At 42.1% G+C, this 11,032-nt stretch overlaps 1 protein-coding gene across 6 annotated transcripts in view; it reads left to right on the forward strand.

Moving 5' to 3' along the window:
* Window positions 1–641: 641 nt before the first annotated feature.
* Window positions 642–11,032, forward strand: part of LOC109852675 (protein tramtrack, alpha isoform-like) — a 45,469-nt gene continuing 35,078 nt past the window's right edge. The window contains exon 1 of one of the 6 annotated variants that reach the window (XM_020424050.1): window positions 642–706. The gene's annotated coding sequence lies outside the window, so the exon portion shown is untranslated. Of the gene's footprint in view, window positions 707–1,674; window positions 2,309–2,790; window positions 3,032–3,480; window positions 3,982–11,032 lie in introns of those variants that run through there. The other 5 variants (XM_020424052.1, XM_020424053.1, XM_020424048.1 and 2 more) reach the window with 5 other exon arrangements.

Here is an 11,032-nt window from a genome sequence, read left to right on the forward strand (position 1 = left end):
TGGAATTTACATCTTATTTTCATCTGTTTGTGCCATGCTAAATGGGGGCATCCCGTTAAACGCGTTTATCCTAGGGCAAGGGAAGTAGTGGGGGTGAAGATAGAAGGGAAGAGAGAGGATGGAGAAGTGCGCATGACAAAATCCTGGCGACAGTAGCGTATTTGCGAAGTAAAGAATGCATGTTTGGGGTGAATGTATCACAAATTGCACGATATCGATGTAGCAACTTTGCTTGCAGAACGACACGGGCTCATTTGAAACTTTATAGAACAATTTGAGATTATATATTATTTGATAAAGTTTAAACTCTGCCTAATTCTTGAAAAATTTCTGACTTGACGAGAAACTTTGCGTCAAAAAGCAAAATGAAATCAGCGACTGGCAGAAATATCCGCTAGAGTGATGTTGCGGGTATGTAGGTTGAAGTATTTCTCTTGAAGTTCAGTGTTGCTATACTTCGCAGCCAGTCGACGGTGGCGGCGACGATGGACAGAGAAAGACGGACGCGGTTCTCCGCTGTCGTCTGGGAAAAAAGTGCGCAAGCGCGCGCGAATCACACTCTCCCTCTACTAGCTCACCACCTTCTCTTCCTCCCCTTCCTTCCCTCGCTCGAGCTATACATGCGAATTTCCTGTTTAGTGGCCGGAGGAAGAGGAGAGACGGCGGAGTCACATCCCTTTTCGTGACCATCCCCGCAAGGTTCGAGGTCAGTTCATTTCTATTCTCTTTACTTCTTGAGAAAGGACCTTGGTCTTCGTTTCTCCGCCTTGACCCAAGTTTCTTATTATCTGAAGTAATTGGTTGCGCGATAATTTTTTTTTTATTTTTGTGTAACAAGAAAACTTAAACAAAGTGTTTTATAAAATTGACTCGTTGATTGATCGAATTTAGTAATAAAAATCAATCAAAGAGTAGTTTCAAAACTTTGAAGTTAATAAAATTTTAATGTAAAAGTAATAAAAGTACTACATGTGTATTCATTTTTACGTATTTCTTTCGATAAAAGAAACATTAAGATTACGTGCAACATTGTCGACGGAGAGCGAAAAGTAAATTATACATAGTCACGGAACAGAAAGAGAAAAAGAGAACGAGCGAGAGAGAGAGAGAGAGAGAGAGAGAAAGAAAGAGAGAAATATATTCAGAAAGGAAAGCTAAACGAGAACTTCACAGGGGCAGGCAAAGAACGGCCGACTCGCATTCGAGAGGATAAGAACAAAAGGGCAAAAGTAAGTGTACTTTTTCGAGGGTGACTGAGGGTGAGGGCCAAGGAAGAATAAAGCAAAAGCGAGACGTAACCGCATAGCTAACGCGCGTCGAATAAAGATGATGCTACACGCAGTAAAAACGAGAGAGAGGAAGTAAGAGAAAGGGTGTGTATGTGTTCGTTCATTCCTTACTAAAGCGAGGAAGAAGCAACATGTTGAGAGGGTGAAGTGAGGGACAAGGGGAGTTTGACGAGCACGACGAAGAGTGTGCGTTACTACGCGAGAGTCAGACGAAGAGAAAAGAGACGAGACACCACGAGCAGGATAGCTTGAGAGCGAGACGGGGTGTCGGGGGAAGCGGTGGCGTGTTGCGTAGGGTGCGGGGGTGGGGGAGCAAACGAGAGCTCACCAGGGTAGAGAGTGCGAGAGGGTGTAGTGGGGAGCTCTCCGATACGGCGCGTCGTGTCTCTAGGTGGCGGTGGTGGTACACAAGTTATACTCTCGCGGAAGATTGCGGAGTACGGAATTGGACTCCGCGACTTCAGACTGGACTTGGTTCGGGTTAACTCGGTCGTCGTCGGCTCGGTGGTTCGTTTGGTTGAACGAGGGCGCGCGAGCGAGCGAGCGAGCGTTTCGCGTTCGTTCGTTCGTTCGTTCTCGAGCGGGTGTGTGTATCGCGCTAGCTGCTGCTGGCTGCGTGTGGTGTAGAACGACCGACGGTGAAGGGTACTGCGAGTGGAAGACACGGCCGTGGCTGGCTGCTAGGCGGGCGTAGGCGAGGTACCGTGACGGCCGTTCGGTGGCGCAGCAGAAATTTCCCGACACGACTGGCGCGGGTTGGTCAACAGCGTGGTGTGCGTGTATCTTTTATCTCGTTTTCGCGCACGGCGCTCGATTTAAGTGTGCGTGGCGCGCAGTGTGTACGTGTATGTAATCGGTCGCGCGTATGCGTATCTGCCCCGAGAGTCCGCGCCTCGACTTGCTGACATGGCGTCCTAGCGTTGCGCACGGCCGAAGTTGCACGTCCTTTCGCACACCACGGGAACGGATCTTTATCCCTATTGCTCACCCCCTTGTCGTCGGAACGCGAGAATGTCGAGGTAAGTGCAAGTGATATGTGTTGTTACACCCGCGTTTGTTACCGCCAGACGATATATATATATATATATATATGCGTAACATCTTCGTGTCGTCATCGCATGTCGTGTGTATCGCCTTCGTCATCTTGCTCGCTCTCCTTGTCGCCCCGACGAGGGCGAAAAAGAAGGAACGAATCGATGTGTATATACCTTAGCGCGTTTTTGCGGGTGTGTGTTAGGACCGGGCGGTGTCGCGCGATGAATCTGTGTTTGAACTCGCGTGACGACGCGACGGCAACGTTTGTAAAATGACACAAGATGAAATCGAGACAAGCATAGGGTCGTTGCCATCTCGAGTTACCCTCGCGAATCAATATTACTAGCGCAGCCAGACGATCTTGTTTTCTCCTCCCTCACACGACACGTATACACCTTTTTGCGCGCCCTCTTTGCGCCTTCTCTCTCTTCTACTCTCCCTACATTCGAGTCTTGTGCTCTCTCTTGCGACTCGGTTTTTACGTTTTCTTCTACTTCGTCTGAGAACTGCTCATGTGGTGTGTTCATACGGTTGTGTTATACTCTGTGAGTGCTCACGAGTGCCCATATGCGCGTATGTATGTGCGTTCGCTCGTGTGCTACGTGTTTCATATGCGCGTGTGAATATGTGTATACGGTCCGAGCGCGCTCCTACGTGGCTACGTCGGAAGGGTTAACAGTGGCGAGTCAGCGGGGCGGAGCAAAGAGGTTAGTTTCGAAGTAGCTTCTATTCCACGAAGCAGAACCGCCAAACGCAGAAGGAATTCGCGCGCTCCTCTTTCTTTCTTCCCTCTCTACTTGTCTCACCCTTAAAAAGAAAAAAGATGGCGAGCACGGGGTATCGAATAGCTTATCGACGCATAGATGGGCGACGTGCTTCTTGACGTGGGTTTTCACTTGAGAAAGGGTTGCGTAAATCCCTCCTCCCTCTCCCCTGCCTCACTTGTTCACTCCTTCCTCCCTCGTCCTCTCCTTCCTCCCTCGTCCTCCCCCTGCTTCTACCCTCCCGTTACCCCTCGCTCCCTTCCCTTTCTTTATGTGGTGCGCAGTCGGTTGCAGCGCTGCCCATCGGCGCCGATACGCCCCGGGGTGTTGAGACTGACTTCGCTTTGCTCGGTTCAGTTCGGCCGTTTTCGGTCGCGTCCGTCCGTCCGTTCGGTCGTCTGTCCGTCCGTTCGTCCGTCCGTCCGTCTGCCGGGCATCCTCCCTCTTACAGTCGGCAGTCGCGCTCATTGAAGTCGTACGCGCGCGCGCGCGCTGTGTGTATGTGTGTGTGTGTGCGCGTTTTGTGGTACGTGCAGCTCCGTTTTCTTCCCGAACAAACACGTATCTTCGCACGATTGCTTGAACAGTCTTTACGATTTTCCTTGTTCCTTGTGTGTTCGCGCGCTAGCGGTTTTTCGTTAAAACTCCGTCGTCCTCGGACGTCCTAGCTTCAGACGGTAACTGAAACACGTGTCTCTCGTTGCTACTTTTCGTAGGAGAAAGATACGTACGAATGCAAGTGTCACAGCGTACTTCTAATTAACTTTAATCGGTACAACTTCGTAACGATAACGAGAATTGTGTAATCTGTGCACCCTTTGCTCCGAACAGCAAACGTTCTTGTGGATGTGCAACGTGTTTGTTAGTCACAGCGGGGTGTTACCAGTGTATGGGTGAGTTGTGTGTCATGTTGCATGTGTGTGTGTGTGCGTGCGCGCGCATATATAAGCGCGCAGGGCCGTGCTCGACATGATGATTTTTCTTGCAACGAGCACAAATAAAAATTACGTTCCGTATGAACTGAAATAAAATGATAAATACGAGACCCTCTATAGCAAGCATGTGGCAAAGATGATACTTTGACTAAACCGCGTGCAACACATGCAAAACCTCTTGAAATAATTTTTTATTTTTATAGGAACATGAATTTTGTATTTTTATAATTTGTGTTTGCGGTGAACCTTAATACTTAAAACTTTTGTTCTATTCGATACTCGAGTGTTCCCGATAATTGAATTAACAAGGATTCACGTTATCTTAAAGATATAAACACGCTCGAACACTTCAAAATATGTAATTGGACTTGGCTCCGTGTTTCACAACATAGTAACAAAAGTCAACGAGATTTCGAGTGTTTTAACGTTCACAGAGTGTTACGGGACCATCGTCGTCTGTTCTATAAAAAAAACAGTACCGATAATGACACCCCGTATACAATTACATCAATATCGCCTCTTTCATTTTAACGTTTTCATTATTATACGATATTTAGGACGCTGATATTTCTGATATTTCTTCCAACAGAAAATGAAAAGTGTTACGACAATTGGTTTTTTCTTTTTTGTAACTCTTGCTGTGATTTTGTATTTAAATTTATTCGAGTGTTTTTTTTTTTTTTCCTAAATCTATAAGCGCGCGCGCGTATTAAATCTGTCGTTAAGTTATTCGAGTAATTTTTAATTTTTGTGTAATCGCGATATAAAATGATCGAATAAACTCAATGTTTATATGTGTGTGTACACTTTTAGTGTATTTTGTGTGTGTTCCAATTCTACGCAATAAAAGAAGTAATATATTGATACTTATAATTTCGACGACATAAACATATACGTATATCTTTCGATAGTATATATAAGATTTTATATCTTTATTCAGAGACTCAAGTGCTTCGACTTTGTACAAAGCGCACCGGATTTGAAAAGCATCGGGGCAAAGTGCCTAGCACGTAGGGGAGAGCGCGGAGGGCGTACGACGACGCACGCGGGCGACAAGTGCACGCAACGAAGCGTCGACCCGTCGACCGTACCCATGTGCTTTCCGATGAGAATTTACATGCGACTTCCTGCGGGCTCTTTCTCTCGATTAAGAGTAGCGTAACGATTTTATCGCGGTACCCGCGAGGGGTTGAAGCGGCGCCAATTATGGTGGCGATGATGGTAGTTTCAGCGAAGGGAGAACGGATGTGTAAGGGCGTAAACAGACAACATAGGGAAAAGAGGGGTTAATATTCGTCACGCATAGAATACGCCGAGTTTTTACATCCTCGGCTTATCGCGAGATCGTCGAGAATTTCAGTTTGCTAATTTTGTTTCTTATCTCTTCTCGTTATTTTCGTCAATTTTGTGATTTTAGAAGTAGTTCTCTGAATTTCTCAAATTTCTTCAAGATTTTATATTCTTATAAGATTATGGAGAGTTGTTAGGTTTTTTTTATCGCATAAAAAGTTTTTTTTGTTGTGCACAGGTACTTGTCCAACTTTTTGAGATTTTGATCTTTGTATATACTATATAAATTATTCAACTGTTCACGTTTTCTGAATAACGTGGGGTACAAAATTCAAGAAAACAGTGGCGAGGGGTGTTCTCTGAACCGAGAAGAGTTTCCGTGTATCGCGTCCATAAAGCGTCTGAGAGTTTCCTTTTTCCTGTTCTTCCATGATAAACTGAACTAGCACTCAGCGCGCGCGCGCACACACACACACACACCTGTTGGTTTTTTTTTTTTTGTTAATTTGAGTAATATTCGTATGTAAACTGTAAATATATTATTAGAATTATTAGTATACTGAAAATTATATGAATGAGAGTTCTACATTGTTCTATATTATATATTTTAATATTAAAAAATATTATTTTGTATTTTTGTTTTTTATATTCTTAATTTTTGTATCGAAATTTTTTTCGTCACAAACATCTCAGGATAATAATGAGTTTTAAATGAGCAATTTAGAGCCACAAATTACAAGCATTAGAGCGATTAAGTTAGAAACTCTCTTGAGGAGATAAGATTTAAGTTTAATTCTCTAGTTTTGTGCTCAAAGTAGCAAGTAGCTCGAATATTTTAAAGAAATAGATACGTTATTTTTTTTTTTTTTACACGCACACGCGATGTAATATATGTATATCACATTATATATGTATTACATTAACAATAAGATATATATTGCAAATAACAGAACACGTTAACGTTTAACTCGAATCAAAGTGCAATTTTCCTCAATTTACAATTACTACGATCGAAAATCAAGTTAAAACAGATTGTTTTTACGATCTTGACAGAATAATTCGTGTATCTTTATATTCAGACTTGTTTGTCAGGATCCTTGATTCAATTACTCAATCGAGTTCCCGAATTACGTCACTTATAACAGCCCTTCGAGCGTTGATTGCCGCTCGTGGTAGATAGATTATTTTGGTGGTATTGTAATGGAGGTGTCAATTGTCTGACAATGCTTTCTTCTCAGCGACAAAAGAGGAGAGATCGGAAATGAGCGTAGAGTTTCATATATTTGATTCTTGTCTTTTACATACGTATCAGAAAAAACGTTTTGCAACCCCGCTGCACTTGTTTGCATCTGTTCTCGCGACACTGTATAACTAGAAGTCGGATATATAAATGCCATGTTCTAGTTACACCTACGGTATGCAGCATAGAATCGGATTTCAGTAGCCAAGCTACCAGGAAGAAGACATATTACCAATCGTTCTTTGACGTTTTTCAGTAATTTTGTACGATTTCAATCGTTACAAGACGGTATATAATCGGAAATTTTTTTCCTATAAAAATCTCGAAATATAACATCAAAAATGTAAAAAATTTAAGTGATTTATGCTTGTACTCTCGTAAAATTGTTTTATAATATATTCTGAAGAGTTTTTTTGTTGAGAATTTCGAAGTTCCCATCACTCGCGAGTATTCGTTTGATGTTTGTTCGATTACTGTGTCTCGTCCTCGAGCAATATTCAGTCATTGGAACCGCGACATCCTTTCGCGGATCGCTCCGTTTCTTGCGATCTTTTTTTTTTTTTTTTTTTTTTTTTATATAATGTATTTCTATATTCTCCCTTGGATACACTTCTCTCTTTTGCATTCGAGCGTCACGCGCAACGGCGTAATCAGTGTGAGGGTAAAACTTAATAAAAGTTTTCTCGCGCGCACGAGCTTTAAATAAATTCACATTATTCTCATAAGATTCAAACAGTAATGCTTGAAAAAGTCAAGATTTTAATGTAACAATAGTCGTCGCTTTATTTAATTAGTTTATTTTCTGTTAAAGTTGGTTGCTAAACAACCAACAATTTTATATAAAACAACGCGATTACACGTGTAGACTTTTACAAGTTTATGAAGTTTTTAACGGTGCCGAAAGAACTTGCGGAATGTACGCCACTGCACAGTGAGAACCGTTGTCACCGCCGAAAGGGTGACGAAAGGGCGAGAGAGAGACATTAGAGAGGTCTAGGAGATATAGGTCTGTCGAAGAGAAGAGCGGAGTCACAAAGATAAACTGCTTGGCAATGAATATGAACGTTTCGGAGATTCTTGAATGCTATATAGAATATCGGACTCTTCATTCACTGATACCTCTCTTTCTCTCTCTCTCTTTTTCTCATATAAAAATCACAATAATTATATGTATTGAATCATTATTTTAGATATTGAAGTAAAAATCGGCTTAATAAATTAGAAATAATTAAAATAGATTATTATTTCAGAAATCTCGTGAGTTGACAAGAATTTACAATTGAATATACACGTAGAGAGATTTAATAATTGATTAGAAATTTTCACTTAAGAAAACACTTTTAGAAGTAATTAATGTTCTTTAAGCACCTTCACATATATATAAAAACTTAAATCAAGGTCGAGGAATAAATACACTTAAGGATTATTAACACGAGAGGAACGTCAATGTTACTTCGATGCTCTTTATTTATGCGTATATATTTGTGGTTAACAGTTTTTGTGCGCGCTTAGTGTTTAACAGAATAATTTTGAAGTGATCTCAGAAAATTCGAGTGAGCATCTCTGGATGCTTCGGTTTTAATCTCGGGCAAACGCGAGCGTGCGAATTAGGAATGCCGTGCGCTTCTCTCCGCGAAGCTTCGAAAATGTGGGACACGGCTGTACTCGGCGCGGCGCGACCGGCAGGGTCTCCCCGCGCCTCGAAATTCTCCGTTAACTCCGCCGTACCTGGTGGCACGCCGTGGCTAACGGAATGAGCAGTACCCTGCGCTGACTGACGCATTTCTACACACGCTCACGCGCCAGATATACAGGGTGTACCAGGAAACTCCACCCGTCCCGTGTATAGCAACGCACGGCTGTGCGCCTGTGAAACATTGTTTCGCTGTCGCAATTTCTCGTTGTGTGCTATATAATTTTCGTCAGTAAATTAAAGAACATTTTATCACACGTGACTTTCCTCTGCACTTTCAAAATGTTCTCGGATTGTTGTTATCGCAATCTGACACACACACAGAGAGAGAATAAAAACAAAAGATAAGTGATCTGTATCGGATATAAATAAATAAGTTAAAATATCATTTTACCGAAGTAACGATGATTGATACAAACAGCAGTACAGCGAGAAGTCGGAAAACGTGTATATATATAATGCGCAATAATCACTCTAGCGCCCTTGAGTTTTCCCTGCTCTAATTATTGAAGTCCCGCGACTTGAGAGATATCTAGTAAGACTTCGTGCTGTTCCAGATTTTCGAGTTTTACAACGTTACAATAAATCTTTTTTTATTTTATAATTTGATGAAAAAAACTTTAGATATTTCGTAATATTGTTTCATGTTTAGTCAAAATGTAGGACCGTACGAACTGTGAACCATTTTTTATTCTTTTTGTTTGACAGCAAATTCTATAGCTCTCTTTCTTCTGCCGATATTACAATCGATCGACTTCATCTTGAACTTGAAATGCGGAAATTTTGGCTAATTGATACAAAAACTCACGGACAAGAATGTTGTCTCCAGATAACGACGCGTCCTCGCCGCGTGATCTCTCTCTCTCTCTCCTTCTCTCCCTCTCGTTTTTCCATCGAGTTCGCTCCTTCCATTCTCCTTCCGCGCTACCATCTCTTCTCGCCTCGAAGTAGCGCGAAGGCGACGATCGCGATTGCGAGTCACGTAAATCGCGGACTCGAGGAATCGCGCGGATGTCGCAATCGCGGTAATATTCGCGCTGATCTTCCTCCCCGCGCTCACGCGCACGCGCGCGATAAAGAGGAGGAGCAGGCAGGAGACAGGCGAAAAAAAAAAAAAAAAAAGTAATAAGAAACGTGTTGCACCATGACGGAATCCCGGCACGAATGATTTCGCCAAGCGGACACGTACGATCCTTGAGCGCTGACTCAGCGGAATGTTCCTCTAATCGATCCGTATTTCTCGTCTTCTTGCGAACGCAGGAGAAATAATCGAAAGACGAAAGAACTAGGAAATATATATTTTAAAAAAGATATAAATGATGTATCAGCACACACAGGATGTGTAATCTCATTGCAAATGTAATTGCATAAAGATTTAAAATAAAGAAAATTGTGCATGTAAGTTGCGCGATACGCGCGGCAAAAGAATCAACGTTGTAAAGTTTTTAATTTAGAATAATTTACATAAGAGCGAGAAAATAATAAAAGAGAATAAAAAATATACAGAGAAACCGATATATATATATATATGCCGCGTATGGGAATAAACTCCGTCTTTTGATAAGCTGTGAAGTCGTCAGTTGCTGTTTGTCTTTGCGGAAACTCGCGAGTATCCTCGTAAAGTACGCGGAAGAAGAACGCAGGCGCGCAAGAGGAGATCGAGAGAGAGAGAGAGAGAAAAAAAAAAGAGAGAGAACCAAACATGCCGGAGACAACCGAATACGACCGAGGTCGGCCGATTCGCGAATCTGAGGAGGTCTGAAGCGCGCGCGGCGTGAGTTAGCGAATGCGAGTGCTGCGCGTTTGTTTGTCGTTCGTTTTGTACCTCGTACGGCATGACTACTCTCTGTCGCCGCTGATTACGCAACGTGTGGCCATGAGAGTTGCCCCGCGCTCGCTAGAATGCAGCCGCGTTCACGCGCTATGTCATCACTGAACTGGCGCGACTATCGATATCTCGCACACAATGTTTACAACAGATCGGAGCGCGTGTCCTAACCTTAAACCGGTCTCATTTGAGTGACCACATTTATCGGATGTGAGATAGTCAGTTTTAAATTTATTCAATACGAGATAATTATGTAACAACGCGCGCGTGTACGCATACACACGAATTTGCACTACATAGCGTAAAAAATTTATGTTCCACAAGTTATCGAAACTACGTAATGTACGCGGAATGATTTATAAATATCCGAAACAACGAAGAAATTTTCGAGCAGCATTGAACACATCGATGTTGTAAATAGGCTAACTTCGGCAAGCTGTCACAAACATTACTTGCTAATAATGAGTCAGCATGTGATATTTGTTTCTTTGAAGAATGAAACTTGTCAAACGACAACGACAATGTGATTTACCGTCGTTGTGCGTTGTTTTGGATATTTATCAATCGTCTCATTTCATTTCAGCTGCTGCAACGCTACAAAAATTATTTTTAATGCATTTGTATACGCTTACGCATATAGGAAAAATACTAATATATGTGTAATAAATAACTGATAAACATATAAAACTTTATTACATGACGTGTTTGCTGTGTGTGTGCAATATTGGCGAAAAATAGAAATCATTGAAACAACAGGAAAAAACATCAACGTATCGATATTTGTTACATAAAAGTGAGAAAATTTAACTACTATTTTTATATGAAATGCTTGTAGAGAAGTAAATTCTTGTTTTTTTTTTTTGACAGCACACACAGAAAGTAGGTCAATCGAGCAGAAGTCATCAAATGAGATTATATCGCGTGGAAGAATGTAAGCGATACTGCCGATTACAATGTG

Source organism: Pseudomyrmex gracilis, unplaced genomic scaffold (assembly GCF_002006095.1).
Source record: "Pseudomyrmex gracilis isolate BER0280 unplaced genomic scaffold, ASM200609v1 scaffold_33, whole genome shotgun sequence".
NCBI lineage: Eukaryota > Metazoa > Arthropoda > Insecta > Hymenoptera > Formicidae > Pseudomyrmex > Pseudomyrmex gracilis.